General features: G+C 31.9%; 3 non-coding genes across 3 annotated transcripts; all 3 read left to right on the forward strand.

The window, feature by feature from the left end:
* Positions 1–14,238: 14,238 nt before the first annotated feature.
* Positions 14,239–14,312, forward strand: TRNAI-UAU. Its single transcript has one exon. It is a non-coding gene; the product is annotated as a tRNA-Ile (tRNA).
* Positions 14,313–16,063: 1,751 nt separating this feature from the next.
* Positions 16,064–16,137, forward strand: TRNAT-UGU. Its single transcript has one exon. It is a non-coding gene; the product is annotated as a tRNA-Thr (tRNA).
* Positions 16,138–17,690: 1,553 nt separating this feature from the next.
* On the forward strand, positions 17,691–17,764 carry TRNAI-UAU. Its single transcript has one exon. It is a non-coding gene; the product is annotated as a tRNA-Ile (tRNA).
* The last annotated feature ends 1,918 nt before the right edge of the window (positions 17,765–19,682 follow it).

The raw sequence follows: 19,682 nt of genomic DNA on the forward strand, positions 1-19,682 counted from the left end.
AAAAAAAAAAAATAATACAATGGACTGATGGAGCTTTTGGTTTATAGGTTGTAACCTTACTATCAAATTTAATCCCAATTACTTTGTTTGATTTATTAATTTTTCTACTTTGCAATGAGATCAAAATTATGAAATTCTACTTTTGTTTTTTAGAATTGAAAAGAGTAAATACCTAAAATGGTCCATCGACTATAGCTAAATTCACAAATTGGTCCTCAACTTTCAATTTCAACCAATTAAGTCCTTAACTTTGCAATTTTGACACGATTTGGTCATCCATCTATTTGACCATTTGTTGACCGTGATCGAAGATCTCCAGAAGAACCTTCAGCTCTCGTCGGAGCACGTGGAGGCTTCCAGGATGACGTTGCACCGGTTCGGAAACACGTCGTCTTCTTCGCTCTGGTATGAACTCAACTACATTGAATCCAAAGGGAGGATGAAGAAAAGCGACCGGATTTGGTAGATTGCTTTCGGCAATGGATTCAAATGTAACAGTGCAGTCTGGAAATGCAACCGGAACCTTAAAAACCCGACGATGGACCATGAAATTACATATATATCCTCAAAAATCACAGTCAACAAACGGTCAAATAGACAGAGGACCAAATTGTGTTAAAATTACAAAGTTAAGGACTTAATTGGTTGAAATTGAAAGTCGAGGACCAATTTGTGAATTTAGCTATAGTCGAGGGACCATTTTAGGTATTTTCTCAATTGAAAATGATGAAGGAAAAATAAATAAATGAAAAAAAATTGCCCTGTTTTTTCAACTCTTGCACAACGTATGCACGCATACATACATACATACATACATACATACATACATACATACATACATACATACATACATACATATATATATATATATATATATATATATATATATATATATATATATATATATATATATATATAGAGAGAGAGAGAGAGAGGGTGTTTGACAAATGACTGATAGTTGATAGTTGATTGAGTTAATTGGTTTGACCAGCTGATAGTATTAGTTGGTTGTAAAAAAAAATGTTTAGTAAATTAATTGTTTACTTTTAGCTGATTGTATGTAAAATGACTTATAAGGACATAAACATATTGTACCAATTTATTAACTCTTAAATTACTTTTATAAATTTTATTTATTTATTTTTTGAAAGCCACCAAATCAAACTATAATTAAACCAAACTTATGAGTTAAATAAAAAAAATTATTATTGTCGTTATGGAAACAAAAAGAAAAAGAGGTAAGGCAGATGAACAACATTAAGAGAGATACATGTTAGGGATAACAAGGATAAATGGTCATTTCATAATTAAGGCCAATTAGCTAACCAAAAACTCTACCCTTCTTAGTTTTTCAGATTTTGGTTTATTGCCCTAATAAGCTAATGTAATAAGTTACTTCACCAAATACTTAACGCAGCAAATTGAGCAGTCAAACCAACCAAATTTAGTCAAACCAATCAAAATTGACTTATCAGCTATGTTATCAAAGCTATGACAAACTGTATTAAAGACGTTATGAGGAACTTGATTGGCCCGGAGCTGAGTAGTTTTGTACCAGACCGAAAAATTTTGGATAATGTGGTTGTATACCAAGAAGTTCTTCACTCAATGAGATGTAAGAAATGAAAGATGGACACTATATATGGCGATTAAGATCGACCTGGAGAAGGCGTACGATCGACTCTCTTGGAGGTTTATTGCCGATACGCTGCATAAGGCGAGATTTAATGAGAAATGGATGCGGAACATTATGGAATGTGTCACTACCCCGAAGCTGGGAATCTTGTGGGGTGCTGAGCAATTGGACTGTATTAAGCCTAACATGGGCATTTTGCAAGGTGACTTTATCTCCCCTATTTGTTTGTTATTTGTATTAAGCGCCTTAGCCATGTTATTCATGAGGCAGTCAGGAATAAAAAGTGGAAAGGAATCTGGCTGTCCAAGTATGGTCCCGTTATCTAATATCTTTGAAAGACTAAATTAGGACATTAAAAATTGTCTGGCTTTATTTAGTTTTGCCTCTGGTAAAAAAATTAGCACATATCTTTTTCTCCTCTAATGTCCAGTCCGAGTTGGCTAGGAATATTATTGTTGATATTGCAAGTATTAAACCAACCTTAGACTTGGGCAAATGTATGGGTGTTTTCTCCTTCTATGGCAGAGCAACCAACAAGATGTTTACTCTATTTTTAGAACGTATGAATAATCTCCTAGAAGGATGGCGCACATGTCTCCTTTCATTAGCAGGTAAACAAGTGCGGGCTCAATCCGTGTTGACCACCATCCCCTACTACATTATGCAGACTATGCTTATCCCCAAGGAGGCGTGTGAAAGCATTAATAAAAAGATTAAAACCTTTCTATGGGGGAGTAAGGACGGAGAACGAAGGATCCATTTATTTAATTGGGACACAATTACTCAACCTAAGGACAAAGGAGAAATGGGATTGAGGAAGGCTAAGGATATGAACTTGACTTTCTTGGCTAAAATGGGATGACATTTCGTTAACGAGAAAGATAGGCTTTGGACAGATGTTCCCAAACACAAATATGGTGGATGAGAGGATAATGGTATTAACGCTATCATTGCCAGGAAGAACGCGTCCAACTTGTGGTAGGGCATGAATGCTACGAAGAACATCCTTGCAAATGGGATGAAAAGACAGGTGTAGAATGGTAGAGAGACCAAATTTTGGCACAACAAATAGATTGACGACATACCACTCATTGAAACAGTTGAAGGCATGCAACATCTCCGGTGACCAAAGGGAGCTCAATCTTGTAGACTACTAGAGTCAAGAGGTGGGCTTGAAATGGGAGGAATTGAATGACATTCTATCGAATGATGTTAGTGTTTTAATTGCTCAAAAAACCCCAACATATAATTGGCAATATTATTATGGCAAACTAAGATAGGGTTAGCTTGGTGTCGGTTTGTTCTACAGAGGACTGATTGGTCAGATACTGCAACAGAGGGACTGACACTGAAGATCTGTTTTAAGAAGATGTTTCCTTTTTGCAGAACGCGATTTAAAAAGTCAGTTTTGGAAAGAAGATCAGCGTATCTATCTTGGAAAGGTATGGATCGGATCTTTAAGATTACATTCTTCTTATATCGTCCTACCATCTACAATCAGAGATATCTATGGAGAGTGTTCTTATTATGGAACTATAAGTACTTTTATTCGATCAAGAATTAGGGTTACGCTTTTGAGAAGAAAGAAACACTCCGACATACACTAAGAGATCATATCTTTGACTATCATGCCTCTTCTCAAGACAATTTGTTCTTGTTGATTATGATGAAGAACTTGAGAAGACATATCGTTGCTTAAACGAAAAGGACGCTAAGATCACACAGTTGTGGGAACAACATTAGACTGCGTCATTGAAGTGGACTGCAACAGAGTTAGCTCTCCAAGTGAAGAGATTTCATTGGACTTCTGTATGCACGGCTCTCCATCTTCAACAATCCACTAAATCAGTGTAGACTGGGTACGTACCTTGTGTGGGGCACTCGGGTGAGACTATTGTTCTCTACCTTTGTACATTGGATTATTTGTTAGTGGATTGGACGCATATGTGATCGTCCCCCAGATGTAGATACACACTGTATCGAATTGGGTAAACATCTTGTGGGTTGTGCTTTCGTTGTCTGCCTTAGTTTACCCTTTCTGCAAACTAATTAGTGATTCAACTATCTGACTGATATCATCGCTGAATCTGTCAGACTAATTCATCAGTCGTTTAATCCTATTAATATTCTTAAATTGAGAAAATGCAAAATTACAAATGAGACTTTGAAGAAACTAAGCTATACATCCTTAGCCCATCGGAAAAGGACAAGGACAAATGAGACTTTGAAGAAACTAAGCTATACATCCTTAGCCCATCGGAAAAGGACAGGGATGAGTACTATTGGACTCTGGAGGAATCATGTAACTTCTCAATACCTTCAGCTTATTATAGTGCTAATGATAGTAATATTGGTGTGCAGGATGACGGTTGGGCTTCAATCTGGAAATTGAAGGTGGTTAGCCGAATTTGCATATTCATCTAGCTTAAGCATGTGATCCGAAAGTGTCCTAAGGCTAGTTCTATCTGGAAAGACCTAATGGGAATTAAGGACTTCATACTCAACACCCTAGATTTTAGGGACTAGAGCGACACTAACCTTAAGGGATGTGTTGTATCTAAATCTTGCAAGGGATGGCCCTTTGTATTCACGATGGCAACGTGGTGGATATGGAGATGAAGAAATGACTTCGTCTTTAACAACAAAGATCATGATCAGAAAGACAAGATTGCTTGGCTCTATAAGTAGATTACTGAGAGCAGAAATGCGTTCAAGTCTAAGAAGAGGTCACACTAGAACAACAATATTGTTAGGAATATTAATTTGACATGGACGAAGCCTCCGAAAGGCTAGATGGCTCTGAATGTGGATGGTAGTGTCAGCAACGGTGTGAATTCAGTTGGGTGCGTTGGGGTGATACGAGACATGTATGGCAATTAGCATGGTGGTTTTGACTATCGTGCTCCCTCTACAATGGTGGTAATTACGTAAGATATACTTAAAGGGAATTGAGTGGACTTAGAAGAGTGATTGTGTAGAGCGACTCGAGGAAAGTCATTGAGTGGATCAAATGCGGGGTTTCTCCTAAAGGCCCTCTATGAACTATCATTGAGAAGTACAAAAGTTAGAAGTGCAAATTAAACACTTGGAGATTTCTTTTCAACATGTCTATCGGGAACAGATCGTGGTGGTGGATATCCTTGCAAAACAAACACAAGACTCTAACACCATGTGGGTGGATTGGGAGGATCCCCCTTCCAATGTCGAGAATGCGTTGTTGGTGGAATCGAGTGCTTTGTCGTGTGTGAGGACTATCTCGAAAGGGTGTCGGTTATAAGGCATCGAGCTTGTCCTATGTGTGTGTGTGTGTGTGTGTGTGTGTGTGTGTGTGTATAATAATAATAATAATAATAATAATAATAACAAACAATAACAACAATAACAACAATAATAACAATAACAACAACAACAACAACAACAACAACAACAACAACAACAACAACAATAATAATAATAATAATAATAATAATAATAATAATAATAATAATAATAATAATAATAATAATAATAATAATAATAATAATAATAACTTTGTTGATGACCGAACATATAGATTTTTTTGAATACTATTAATTCTATTACAAGGTAGTATCTGAGAGGGAGATATAGAAATGTCATATAAGCACAAAGTGTTTGACATGATCGAATATAGATTAATCTCACAATAATAAAAATATTGAAAAAATGAAAAAACAAAAACAAAAACCAATCAACTAATGTTATTTTAGGATTTATAATAATAATACTAATAAACCAGTCAAACTTTGTTGATGACCGAACATAGATTAATCTCACAATTTAAAGATGCAAAAAAAAAAAAAAAAAAAAAAAAAAAAAAAAAAAAAACCCAAAATCGGTCAACTAATGTTATTTTAGGATGTCAATATTAGGATTTAAATTTAAGAGAAGAATTTAGCAATTCTCTTGTGAAACTAAGGGGGTGTATTCAATCAAGACTTTTAAAAAGTTTCAAAGACTTTTAATGACTTTCAAATAATAAAAATTTAAATTAACTGTAATAAATGCAAGATTGCTAGTAATTGTTTATGGGACCACAGTTCTGAATTCACAGGTGAGTTAAAGAGGATGGGAAATGAATAAGAAAAAGTTTTTTTTTTTTTTTAAGTAAATAAATAAATAAAAGAAAATAGGTTGCAGTTTGAGTGCTTAGGATCTTGTGTCAAGTGTCAACGTTCAAAAGATGACATAAAAAAATAAAAACAAAAATAACAAAAAAAAAAACAAAAACCAAACAAAATTTCTTTAGTTTTTGCCAAAAATATGCTATTTCCTCTTGCTATAATTTTATGATTTTCCTCTTTAGAAAGTTTAAACCCAAGGGAGGAAAATCCCTAGAATGTGATCTACTAAGGGAACTTTTGTGGGGTGTTTATCGTAATATTGGAAAGGGACAAATATAAGAATCAGTAATAACATAAAAAAGATGATATTGCCTGCATGGGCAGCTTAACTGGTAATAGGGGTAAAGTTTGAGAAGAATGACCAGGGATCGAGTCTCACCAGTGACAGTGTGGGAGTAACCTCTCAAAGTGAGGGGGCCCCTTGTGCGCATACATCTTGGGATTGGGAATTCAACATTTTGGACGAATAATAAATATTATATTATTCTTATTAAATTTTATATCATTTTTCATATTTAGTTTACCAAAAAAATCAAAATAATTTATAGCATTCAATGAATATAATAATTTTGTATTTGTCGCAACTTATATTAAAATATTGATAGTGTAAATGGAACCGGGAGTTACGAATACACTACGAATATGTACGTTGTGAACAAGTAAAGAAGGCGCTTGGCGTGTCAGTCCGTCAGTCGGCCTACCAGGTGACGACTGAGCAGTTTGAAGCTATGTTGTATTACAAGTAGCGAATGATTACAAGTGAATTAGATTGCAATGTAGGATAAATCACATGTGGTGTGATGCTACAATCAGATGAAGGTTACAAGTAATGTGTTGTCTGTTACAATGAGATGAATATGACAAGTGGGGGGAATGCCCTTCTATTTATACTAAACAGGTCGGTCTAAGCATTTAATGCTCCGCTGCAAGTGGCTTGATGTGGCGGGTTCTTGTTAGCTTAGTCACACGGTCGCCCCGCAGCAATATGTAGGTTGACTGTCCGAGGTGACAGAGCCGTTATTCTTGCAGGTTGTCAATCGTTGCTCTGTAAGTGCAAGTGGGCTCCCTTTACTTGTAATAAGTTTTCCCGCTCGCGGAGTACATTACACTGTAGGTCAACCGGTTAACCCTACACCAAACAGGATTATATCACATACCTCAATTTTAACCAAATACTGGAGTCTAACATTCCCAGTAATCTAACAGTCCTAACAATCTAACATTCTGTGAACCAAACGACCCCTAAGGGTTTTATTGAATGAAAGCGTTTTTTTAAAGATGCTATGGTTGTTCCCTATTTATAGGTATAAGGCAACATTGTAATCTTAAATACAATTGGAAAAGAGAGTTCTAAACATAATCTAGCAAGCAAGTAAAGATAGTCATATTTAGAAATGGATTTAAGGAATCATTTTTAAATATAAATTAAACTAGTGTTTTCTCTTTCATGCCAAACAATTTAAATTAATAATGTCAAGCCTAATTTAATAACCAAAATAAAAACTTAAACAATTAAAATAAGCTTTGAGTTCATCTTCAACTTTTGCAATTGGGCTTGACTTAGATTTTCAGATCTTTGAACATAAGCAATGACAATCGTTATGCTATGGACCTGTGTCCAGCATGCATTGTGGACATGGTAACGGTGTCGTTAGTGGCACCGTTATCTTCTACCTTTTTTTTTTTTTTTTTTTTTTTTTTTTTTTTTTTTTTAAATTTCAGACCGCTTCGTTATATGAGTATATGTTCATAATTTTATCACTATATGTTCATAATTGTAAGTTCATAATGTCAGATCTCTATGTTCATAATTCCATAAGTGTACATTCATACTTTCATAAATGTACATTCATAATTCCGTAACTGTACATTCATAATTCAATAACTGTAACTTCATAATTTTCGAAGCTTTATGTTCACAATTTTAGAGCTATATGTTCATAATTTTATCACTATATGTTCATATTGTAAGTTCATAATGTCAGAGCTCTGTGTTCATAATTCCAAAGCTGTACATTCATAATTGCATAACTGTACATTCATAATTCCGTAACTGTACATTCATAATTCAATAATTGTAAATTCATAATTTTCGAAGCTCTATGGTAACAATTTTAGAGCTCTATGTTCATAATTTTATCACTATATGTTCATAATTGTAAGTTCATAATGTCAGAGCTCTGTGTTCATAATTTCATAACTTACATTCATAATTCCATAACTGTACATTCATAATGCCACAAATGAATAACGCCGTTAACGGCGAGACAAAATTAATTTTTTTTTTTTAAACTGGAATGCCGCGTTTTTCCTGAAACAATGTCGTTTTGGACTCGTGTCCACAATACATTGTGGACACGAGTCCACAGCATAAGAGTTGTCTTAATTGTTTGGATTTGGACCTTGTGATTGTCCCATTGATAATCTTAAATGGATCTTTAGTATGCTGAGCCGCATCAATAGAGGTGTAGATTGGGGTGGGAGGATAGGCAGTAAGAGTAAATAAATAAGTGAAGTTGAAATTTGCAGATAATAATTATGGTGATTATAGATAAAATTATGTGTATTTTTGTAAAATATAATTTTTTACAGCATATTTAATTGACATAATAAATGTGGAATAAAATTATGTGACTTTGCTAATAAAATGGACCTGACTCCATTGCCCATAAATTTCATAGGCCCAAAGAAGAGACCATAATTGATTCCCTGTCTTTTTTTTGAGTACTCAAAAAATTGATTCCCTGCCTTAAGATTTACAATCTCAATTTATGTATATACTCCGTAATTATTTAGTGAGAGTGAGTACTGAGTATACATAACCTAATTAAAGTACGTATAAGGCAGATTTTGACCTAAACCTTTAATTGACTCCGCGATTATTAAGAGATTTTGACTTGATCATTGTGTCCGACGATAAAACCCTGGATATATCCACCAAAAAAAAAAATGATCTAAATGTCCAACACACAATTTAAACTTTAGGAACTTGGAGACTGCACTGTACTTTTATGAACATGTGACAATGGATAAAATAGTTTTGCAACCAACTGGCCACGTCGGACAATGTTGCAAATGGTGTCATTTAATCGTATTAATTCATAATTATGAAGGAGGAGAAGAAAGAATGGAAAAATTGAAAAAAAAATTTATAAGTGTACAATCAGTTTACTGATCAGATTCTAATTTTTATGAACGGAGATTCAAACTCTTATACTATAGCTTTCAGTCGTAATATCAAGTCGAATCACTATGTTAACTCCTGGGATTTATTCATTTATTTATTTAGGTAACAAAAGGGACAATTTTAAGTAGCATGGAAAGGAAATGAAACACACGAAAAGATAGGATACAAAATGCATGCATGAGAAGCACACAAATATATATATATATATATATATATATATATATATATATATATATATATATATATATATATATATATAATATTCTTTAAATATGCATAAATATTATTTGTCAATCTATTAACTATTTTTAGAAATTACATTTTGATTTTTTTTTTTGAAATAAAAAGTTATTCAGAATCGTTTTATAAAGTTATGCGCATTATAGACATCAAGACATTGACATAGTTGTCTAATCACATTCTGCATTCTTCAACTTTCTCCCTACCTCTTTACATGCAATAATTTTTCTCTATTTATCTTTTGCCTAGGTCAATTTTATATTTTTATACTTATTAACCATTCTCTCAACATTATTTTACATGTTATATTTACTATTCATTGGTTAAACTAATTCTACTTATTTTCTTTAGTATATTTATTATTTTATTTTTTAAATATTCAATAGTACTTTTAATGTAGTTTTTAAATATATAAATTTTATATACTAATTCTCAACTAAATATCTTTCAAATTCTTTTAAATTTAATATTATAAAAAATAAATTGTAAATAACTTCAGTCTCGATCTGAGCAAATAAACATTGAACTAATGATAGTGGTCGAGTTGGTACCCCCTGACACCTTCAGAATTCAGAGTGTGTAGATCTCTTATTATATAATAAGCATGGTTTCCACCCTTCAATTCCAATCTATGTGTGTTAACGAACATTGATAATTTAATATCCCGAGACCTGGGTTCATTGCCTAACAAATCCAATCAACTTTTTCTAGCTAGTAGGCTTTAATGGTTGGATTATATCTATCTTGGAGATTAATTAATTAGAAATAAAACAGAAAATATAAGCTAATAAAAGAACAGAAAAAATATAAAAGATACTTATTAAAAAATTAATGAATGGTATAAATAACATAAGTAAACAGTTATAGATGTGATATAAATTAAATAAAGTTTATAACATAAGCTTTATGCACTACATATATGTGGACAAGTTGGAATGCATGGAAGAGAAACATAACATGAAAAAAGAACCTATCAAGATAGCCAAGGACACTGCCTGGAAAATTAACCATACAAATGGCATTTTATATATAATAATGTAATTAAAACTAAAGACCTGAAAATGGTGCAGGCAAGTCATCCTTGGCTACTAAACAACATTCTTCCCATCATGTTAGTGCCCTCTTCCTTTTATGTTGAATTTTCCTTGATCATCAATATAAAAAGGCAAATAAAACCACTTCTCTTTGCCATGGGGTTGAATTGGATAAAGAAGAGAAGGACTTGCATGAAAGGGAGAAGCATGTTAAGTTAGCTAAAGATGACTTGCCTGCATGTAACCCCAACAAGAAGTTTTCTTTTGAGAAATATAATTAAAGTTTCAAGTGGATGGTATAGGCAAGTCATCCTTGGCTACTAAACAAATTAAAACTTTTCTCTTCATGCAACTTCTCTCTTCTATTTGCCCATTTGATGATATTATTGGCTATGAATAAGTCCCATATTTATAGCTTCAAGAAAAGTGAGTGATACATGGTTGCATTATATTGCCCATGCCATGCATGCACGTAGTGCTATATTATCCATAGACCATAATTCTTGATCAAGAAGCAAAATCATGATAAATTAGAATCTTATACTAAAAAAAAAATGTACACCACTACATTATTAAGTCTAACCCCTTGCACTTAGCTTTCACATTCTCTTTTGACACGTTTGAAAAGAGCGATGGTTGAATTTGAGACATTATATAAAATTACAAACTTATTTCATTTTTTGTTATATTTTACATTATTTTTGTGCTTCTAATAATAAGGCCGGAATGATACTCATAACATTTTAACTTAAAATTAGAAGTCAATATCACACGATCAAAAGGTCTAGAACTGATTATCCTATATATTCATACTACTATAACTTTCTTGGATGGTATATGTACCTTGTGCAGTTATATATTGCTTTCTTTCTAATTTCTTCTCCCATTTTGACATTCCTTTGCCTGACCACATTATCTCTCTTCCCATGCTCGAATATGTTCTTAAATTTTGAACGGAAGTGATGAGCTCTCCAAAGCATCAATTTAGCAGTGGTTATGACCAACTAGGCATATTTTTTTATTTGCAAGTTGGATTCTATTACTATTTATTAATACGTTGAAAATGTATAATTTTATGGGTTATTTTATTGATAGGTATATAGGTAAACAGTATCATATATAATGAAAAATTGTATATATGGTTAAATTATTAGACATTGGTATAATATCTGGTATAACAAAAATAATATACTTTGATTTATGAGAAAGTTTGCAGCCGCTAAAGTACGTTCTGGGTGAAACTTTCTTAGCTTGTGATCTTAATTGGCCTTGTTATTTATAGCTGACTGGCTCAGACCAAGAAATTGTCAATAGACAACTCAGACCAATTTTTTTCTTCCCAACGATCTTCACAAAATTTTGGTTACACACAAAATTTTTGCACTTATACCACAAGTCCAAAATTCTCAAATTCAAAAAAAATTTCAATTTCCACAATTTGCACATATTTTTCAAAATTTTCAATTAATTTGCAATGATTAGAGGTTCTAGACGATTTTGGTACCAGGAAAACTTGAGAGAAATAATGTATACTTGCATTATCTTACATAACATGATTGTTGAGGATGAAGGCCAAGTGACAACGTAACTAATTGGGTGGACGAAGAAATTGGAGCAACTGTACAAGCATCGCAAGGCTCAACCGAAGAGTTTCAACAATATTTACAAAGAAAAGTTAATTCCAGCGAAGGTCCTTTGTCTTTGGTGACAATTCCAAATTTAGTTCCAGACGATAATTTTTGTCATTTAACAACCCAGGCTATCATATTTTGGACACTTTTGGTCATTCCGATGTTTTTCTGGTGAAACCCTATTTTTGGCAAGGGCATTTTTGTCTCTTAAATTTTAAAATTATTTTTCCAATGAGTTAATTCCAGCGGAGGTCTCTTTTCTTTGGAGAAAATTATAAATTTAGTCCTAGACAATTATTTTTGTCATTTAACACCCAAACTATCATGTTTTGGACACTTTTCGTCCTTCCAATTACTTTTTTCAGTGAAACACTATTTTAATAAAGGCTATTTTTCAATGTAAACGAAGACACTTCTTTCTCTTTTTTTTTTTTTTGCTCTACAACTATAGTAGATGATTCATAGAATAATCATGGACTAAAACAATAACAGTTTGACTGAAGCCGACCGGGTGGTGACATCTTGAGCTTTCCAACTGCGTTGCAAAATAATTTCCACGCACCCAGAGGTCCTCACATACTGAAGGAGATGAACAAGAGCCATATGAAGGAGATGGTGCAATTCACGGCTGAAGAGACAAAAATCCAAAAAAAAAAAAAAAAAAAAAACTGGCGTAGAAAACTGGAAATTAAAAACAAAACTTGAAGAGACGAAAATTCCGTTGCATACTTAAAATAGGATTTCACTGGAAAAAGTCATCGAAATGACCTAAAGTGTCCAAAATATGATAATCTGGATTGTTAAATGACAAAACGATTGTCTGGGACTAAATATGAAATTTCCACCAAAGACAAGGGACCTCTGCTTGGATTAACTCCTTGGGAAAATAATAAAAAATTTTAAGATATGAAAATACCTTGCCTAAAATAGGGTTTCACCGGAAAAGTCATAGGAAGGACCAAAAGTGTCCAAAATATGATAGTTTAGGATGTTAAATGGTAAAAATAATAGTCTGGGACTAAATTTGAAATTGCCACCAAAGACAAATGACCTCCGCTGGAATTAACTCTTACAAAGAAATTCCAAGTTACATTACTTGTAATTGTATCATCAACTTCGCGCGGATTCGGTTGAGCAAATATGGAGCAATGTGCAATTAATTTAAATATTTGTATTTTTTTATGTACTTTAAATTTTATAACAACTTTGTAGTTTAATTTTTAAGTAATTAGTAGTTCAATCTTAATTTTATAATTATCATTTCAATTAAATGTAGGTATATTTATTTTAGTTAATTAATTTCCATTATAATTATAAATTTAAAATTATAATGAATAAAAAAATAATAAAAACACAGCATAGTAAACTGATGGATCCACCAAAAAATGGAAAATACCTAAAATTAACAAGGAAAAGTGTTTTTGAGATTGAGTAAGATAGTGATTGCGGGAGGAGATATTAGTACACAAAAATTAAAGAAAAAACCCAACATGATGGGGTCGCTCTTGTTCATTCTTAACATTGTTTTCCCTCAATCTATACAAATACCCGTATTAATTTCTTGGTAATATATACTCCGTATCTTGTACATCCGTAGCTTAACCTTTGGCAAAAGCAATAGGCATAGAATCCAATGCTGACAATCTAAAAAGGTTTAACACTTCGACCAATGTTGGATCCCAAAGAGAATTATATATATATATATATATATATATATATATATATATATATATATATATTGCTAATGCCACAATAGTCTATTACTCTTTGACTTGAAATTGTGGCGACACTTTGACCAATTTTGGATCCCAAATGGAATTTTATTGCTAATGCCACAACACTCTATTACTCTTTGACTTGAAATTGTGGCGACATTCGAACTAAGTTACATCAAATCAAGTTTGAGTTTATTCTATTTTAGAATAATTTTTAATTAAGTCATTAAATTGCATACAAAAATACAATTGAATCATTCAACTTAAACAATTGTAATTGAATTTCAAAACAATCCAAAATTATGCAACTAAGAGGCTAAGAGCATGCACATATGTGGTTTTTACACAAATTTTGCAAAAGTGAAAAATCAAGCTTGGATTTTAACAGGTGTGATGAATGGTTTTTTTCGAAAAATTAACTCTTGCAAAAACCAAGATTTTGCAAGTTTTTTTTTTATTTTATTTAAAAAGCACCGTGAGACACACAATTGCATATCTAAATAGGCAATAAAAAAATAGACGATAATTTGATAAACATTGATTATATGTATTTGAAATTGTTTGTAAAGAGAAATTATATGAAAATTTGAAAATATAAAAAGTATCATTGACAATCATAAAATAAATATATTTATCAATAAATATAACTTAGAGGTCTTGTAACTCAGTTGGTTAGAGTGTTGGTCTTATGAGCCGAAAGTCGTGGGTTCAAGCCCCACCAAGACCAATTAAAAAAAAAACATAATTTGGAATTTATATTTTAATTTTAATGTTGTTTAAAGGACAATATTAATTAAGTTAGAATATTGGTAAACCCGGGTCTATGGTATAACTATTTAGAATATTGATGCACCTATATTATATGTATTGAATTATAAAATTAAGCTCATGAAGTTCAAAAATCTCAAATTAAACGCTTTAACTCAAGGGAAAATGACACTTCTTCCCCCTAAGTTATATACTTATAGCACTTTCTCCCCCTGAATTATTCAAGTGGCTGTTTTTCCCCCTGAAATGTTAAATGGACATATTTACCCTTAAAATAAATATTTAAAATAAATATTTCATTTATTTTCCTTCTCCAACAAATTATGACAATAATTTGGTTCAAACCAAACAAACACTATAGCAACCAAACCGAAATATTCCAATTACAATTTAGAATCGAAACTCGATATTTAGAGTTTATTAAAATCGTGAACCGGAACGGACGATTCATGTACTGAACTGAAAAAATAAAATATATTTATTGTTGCATTTAGACTATTTAAAATAAAAAATAAAATTTTAAAATAAAGACGGTTCAAAATTGCGAACCGGATCCAAAACCGCAGATTCACGGTTCAAGATCCAATTTTTTTAATTCATAATTTTAATAAATTGAAATCCAAATATTAGGTTCTAAATCTGAATCATAACCGGAAACTTTTAATTCAATTGCTATAGTGTCCGGTTCAGTTTAATCTGAACCCTGGTCATCCTTACGTATACGCGATAATTTGTTGGAGAAGTAAAATAAATAAAATGTTTACTTTAAGGGTAGAAATGTCAATTTAATATATCAGGGGGAGAAATCACCACTTTTAGAATAATTGAGGGGGCTAATGTGCTTACCTAAATAATTGAGCTGAGGGGGAAAAATGGCTATAAGTATATAACTTAGGGGGGAAAAGTGCCATTTTCCCAAGAATCGTGTAATTAACATTTTTTTTTTACATTTTTTTACCACTTATCCTTCAATTAATGCCACATCATAGTATGATAATACATTTTCTTAAAAACCAACGTTATAACTCATTTTAAATAATTAAAAAATTAACAAAATATATGACGACGGTTAGTTTTATAACCGGCGTCGTATAGTATATCTATTTTTTGTTAAAATGAATGTTACGATGCCGGTTCGTTAAAGAACCGACGTCGTAACCCTTTTTTTTTTAAAAGAAAGAAATTAGTAGATATATGACGTCAGTTTTCATATAACCGACATCATATATTAAATGTATATTTTTTTTTTAAATTTAGGCTACAACGTCGGTTCGTCATCGAACCAACATCGTACATGTTCTTTTAATTTAGGCTACATCGTCGGTTCGGTGAAGTACCTACGTCGTATAGCTATCTTAAAAAAAAAGTCCGTTCTCTAAAACCTAGAACGCATTCCCCCTCATTCTTCACTTGAAACAGGAAAAAAAAAAAAAAAAAAAAAAAAAAAAAAAAAAAACCTCCACCGCCACTGCTTCTTCTTCATCTTCCCAACCTCCACTTCTTTTTTTTAACTTCTCTAACGCCACCACCGTCGCCACCTTTGTTTCGATCGTTTCTTGCCGCCTCCGATCGCCGCCGCAGCTCTTCCACTCGGCCACCATATTGTAAGATTTATACATTTTAAAATATTGTTTTAATTTTTGAATTTTTATGAGTTAAAAATCATTTTTTAATATAATTTAAATTATTTATCAACAAATATAATTCATAGGTCTTGTAACTCAGTTGGTTAGAGTGTTGGTCTTGTGAGCCGAAAGTTGTGGGTTTAAGTCCCACTAAGACCAATTCAAAAAAAAAAAAAACATAATTTGGAATTTATTATATTTATTTTAATTTTAATGTTGTTTAAAGGACAATATTAAGTAAGAATATTGATTCCCCTATATTATATGTTTGGCTTTGTTATTGGTTAAATGTATTAACATGTAATTGTATATTTACTCTCTTGTACAGTTACACTTTTTTTTTTTTTTTTTTTTTTCTTGTGGGGGGGATAAAGTCAAGTAAATCATTTCTTTATATTGAATTGTAAAATTTAAGCTCATGAAATTCAAAAATCTCAAATTAGACACTTTAACTCAAAGAATTGTGTAATTAACACATTTTTTTAAAACATTTTTTTTTTACCACTTATCCTTCAATTAATGCCACATCATAGTATGATAGTGCTCATTTTGCTTTGTTTAAAAAGTTTGTGCAAATGAACTTGTGGTCTTGTGGTACAGAGTGACTCTTCTAAATGGGAGGTCATGAATTTGATCCCCTATGAGAGTGGTATTGACTCTTTGTGCTTCATAATAAAGTAGATGTTAAAAAAAATAGAAAAAGAAACTAGTAATGAAAATAGTGAAAATATATTGCATAATAACTAAATAGGCAATAATTTGATAAACATTGATTATATTTTTTAAAAGAGATGTATTTGAAATTGTTTGTAAAGAGAAATTATATGAAAATTTGAAAATATAAAAAGTATCATCACTACTACTACAGAAATCACCTACAATATAATGTATGTGTTTTTTTTTTTTTTTTTTTTTTTTTTTTTTTTTTTTTTTTTACAAAATCGATGTAAAAATATTAAATAAATTTATAATTTTATTAAAAATAATTTTAACGTCAATTTTTCTTAAAAACCAATGTTATAACTCATTTTAAATAATAATTAAAAAAAAAAACAAAATATACGACGTCGGTTTAGTATAACTGACGTTGTATAGTATACATATTTATTTTTAAAAAAAAAAAATTCAGGTTACAACGACGTCGTAGCATTTCTTTTAATAAAATAGAAGAAGAAATTAGTAGATATACGACGTCAGTTTTCTTATAACCGACATCGTATATTAAATGTATAATTTTTTTTTTAAATTCAGGCTACGACGCCGGTTCATCATCGAACCAACGTCGTACATGTTTTTTTTTTTATATATAAAAAATTAATACTATATGATGTCTGTTCGGTGAAGTACCTACGTCGTATAGCTACCTTAAAAAAAATGTCCGTTTTCTAAAACCTAGCACGCATTCCCCATCATTCTTCACTTGAAACAAAAAAAAAAAAAAAAAAAAAAAAAAAAAAAAAAAAAAAAACCTCCACCGCCACTCCTTTTTCTTTTCCAACGCCTCCACGCCATCGCCTCCGCGCCACCACCGCAGCCGCCTTTGTTTCGGTCGTTTCCTGCCACCTCCGGTCGCCGCCGCCGCTCTTCCACTCGGCCACCACATTGTAAGATTTATACATTTATAAAATATTGTTTTAATTTTTGAATTTTTATGAGTTAAAAATTATTTTTAAAATATATTTTGAATTATTTATCAACAAATATAGTTCATAGGTCTTGTAACTCAGTTGGTTAGAGTGTTGGTCTTATGAGCCGAAAGTTGTGGGTTCAAGCCCTACCAAGACCAATTCAAAAAAAAAAAATTCCATAATTTGGAAGATAAAAAATTATATTTTAATTTTAATGTTGTTTAAAGGACAATATTAAGTTAGAATATTGATTCCCCTATATTATATTTACTCTCTTGTACAGTTACACCTTTTTTTTTTTTCCTGGGGGGGGGGGGGGGGGGGGGGGGGGGGGGGGGGGGGGGGGGGGGTAATAAAGTCAAGTAAATCATCTAACTATATTGAATTGTGAAATTAAGTTCATGAAATTCAAAAATCTCAAATCATCTATATATATTATGAAAACTGTTTAGATTGAAATGAGTATTTAGTTGTTCTACTAAGAACCATCTCCAGGAATAAGAGAAAATTTTACAGAATAAGATAACGACGGAATTTCCCCATTAATTAAGTTGTTACAAAGTAGAGACGACACCACTGCATACATATTGCGATCAACTTGTCTTATTACAAAGTAGATTACGGAGGCTGACCAAACCACATATTTAATCCTTAATCTGCACAAACTACGTACACACAAATTCTTTGAAATAATCTTAAAATTATTTTTCAACGCAAATTAAACCTAGACTCGTCTTTGTTTTATGCTTTCTTGCCTCTAGATTTAATTTTGCATCACTCGCAATTGCAAGGATTGCATGTGCAGTTGTACCCGCACTTGCACCCATTCTCAGCTACGACCTCCCTCATCACAGATCCCTCCAATTAGCTGCAAAACACAAACAATTCATTAACCATGAAATCCTTAACCCCCACAAAAAAAATATTTTAAAAACTCCATATCTATCAAATCACAAAATCAATTTATCTTCAATTTCCACTTTATCATTGGATCATTAAAAAAAAAACGAATGAAATCATGATAAAGAAAGAAAAAAAAAAATACAGATCGAAGAAGAGGAAAATGAAGAATTATGATTGGGATCACCCAAAAAAACGAATGAGAATACACATATTGAAGAAGAGGAAAATGAACCAAAAAAAATGAAGAATTATGATTGGGATCACCTAATAAGTGATTGAAATCATGATAAAGAAGACAAAAGAACACACAGATCCAAGCTAAGAAGAGGGAATTGCAATGAATAGAAAATGAATAATTATGATTTCTTTAGTCACATATTTATAAGTGAAAAATGTGAGAATTATAAATTTGTATGATTTTTCAAAAGGAAAGTGTAATCATTTACTTAAGGTCTTTAAATACTAATCCTAAATGACACTTTTGTCCAATGATGTTGATATTAGTCATATTATTAAATTGTCCTTGAGTTTGAACGGAAAAATCTTACAATCACTTCTGTTATATATATATATATATATATATATATATATAGAGGCGAGTTCAGGTGCGGCAGTGTCTTACGGTGCGGCGGTGCGACATCACCAATAGTTCAACAAATATATACCATCAACGTTAGGAAAATACACCACCAAAAACAGAGTAAACAGAGCCCCGCATCACCAAACACACACCATTATGTGTGAGTAAAAACACCATACAGTGTTCGAAAATGCACCATTGGGGTGGTGAGTTATATGGTGTATTTTTTTGGGTCTGTTGTGTATTTTGTGATGTTTTATTGCATTTCATTGTGGTGTGTTTTCTTACACTGTTGGTGCATATTGTTAACACTGTTGGTGCACCGCCGCACGGGAAGACCCCGCCGCATTTGAACTTTATTATATATATATATATATATATATATATATATATATATATATATATATATATATATATATATTCAAATGAGAACCTATGTTAAGATGTGAACCTGAGAACCAATCTGGGTCCTTTATCTAGATTAGCGATGCATGTCATCTATAACACAATGTACACATGTAGTGCACTACAAACACAATGCACACACATTGTGCACCGCATTATGGGTTGATTTTTTCATGCACCATGTTTTG

This window comes from Ipomoea nil, unplaced genomic scaffold, assembly GCF_001879475.1.
Source record: "Ipomoea nil cultivar Tokyo-kokei standard unplaced genomic scaffold, Asagao_1.1 scaffold0869, whole genome shotgun sequence".
NCBI classification, from domain to species: domain Eukaryota; kingdom Viridiplantae; phylum Streptophyta; class Magnoliopsida; order Solanales; family Convolvulaceae; genus Ipomoea; species Ipomoea nil.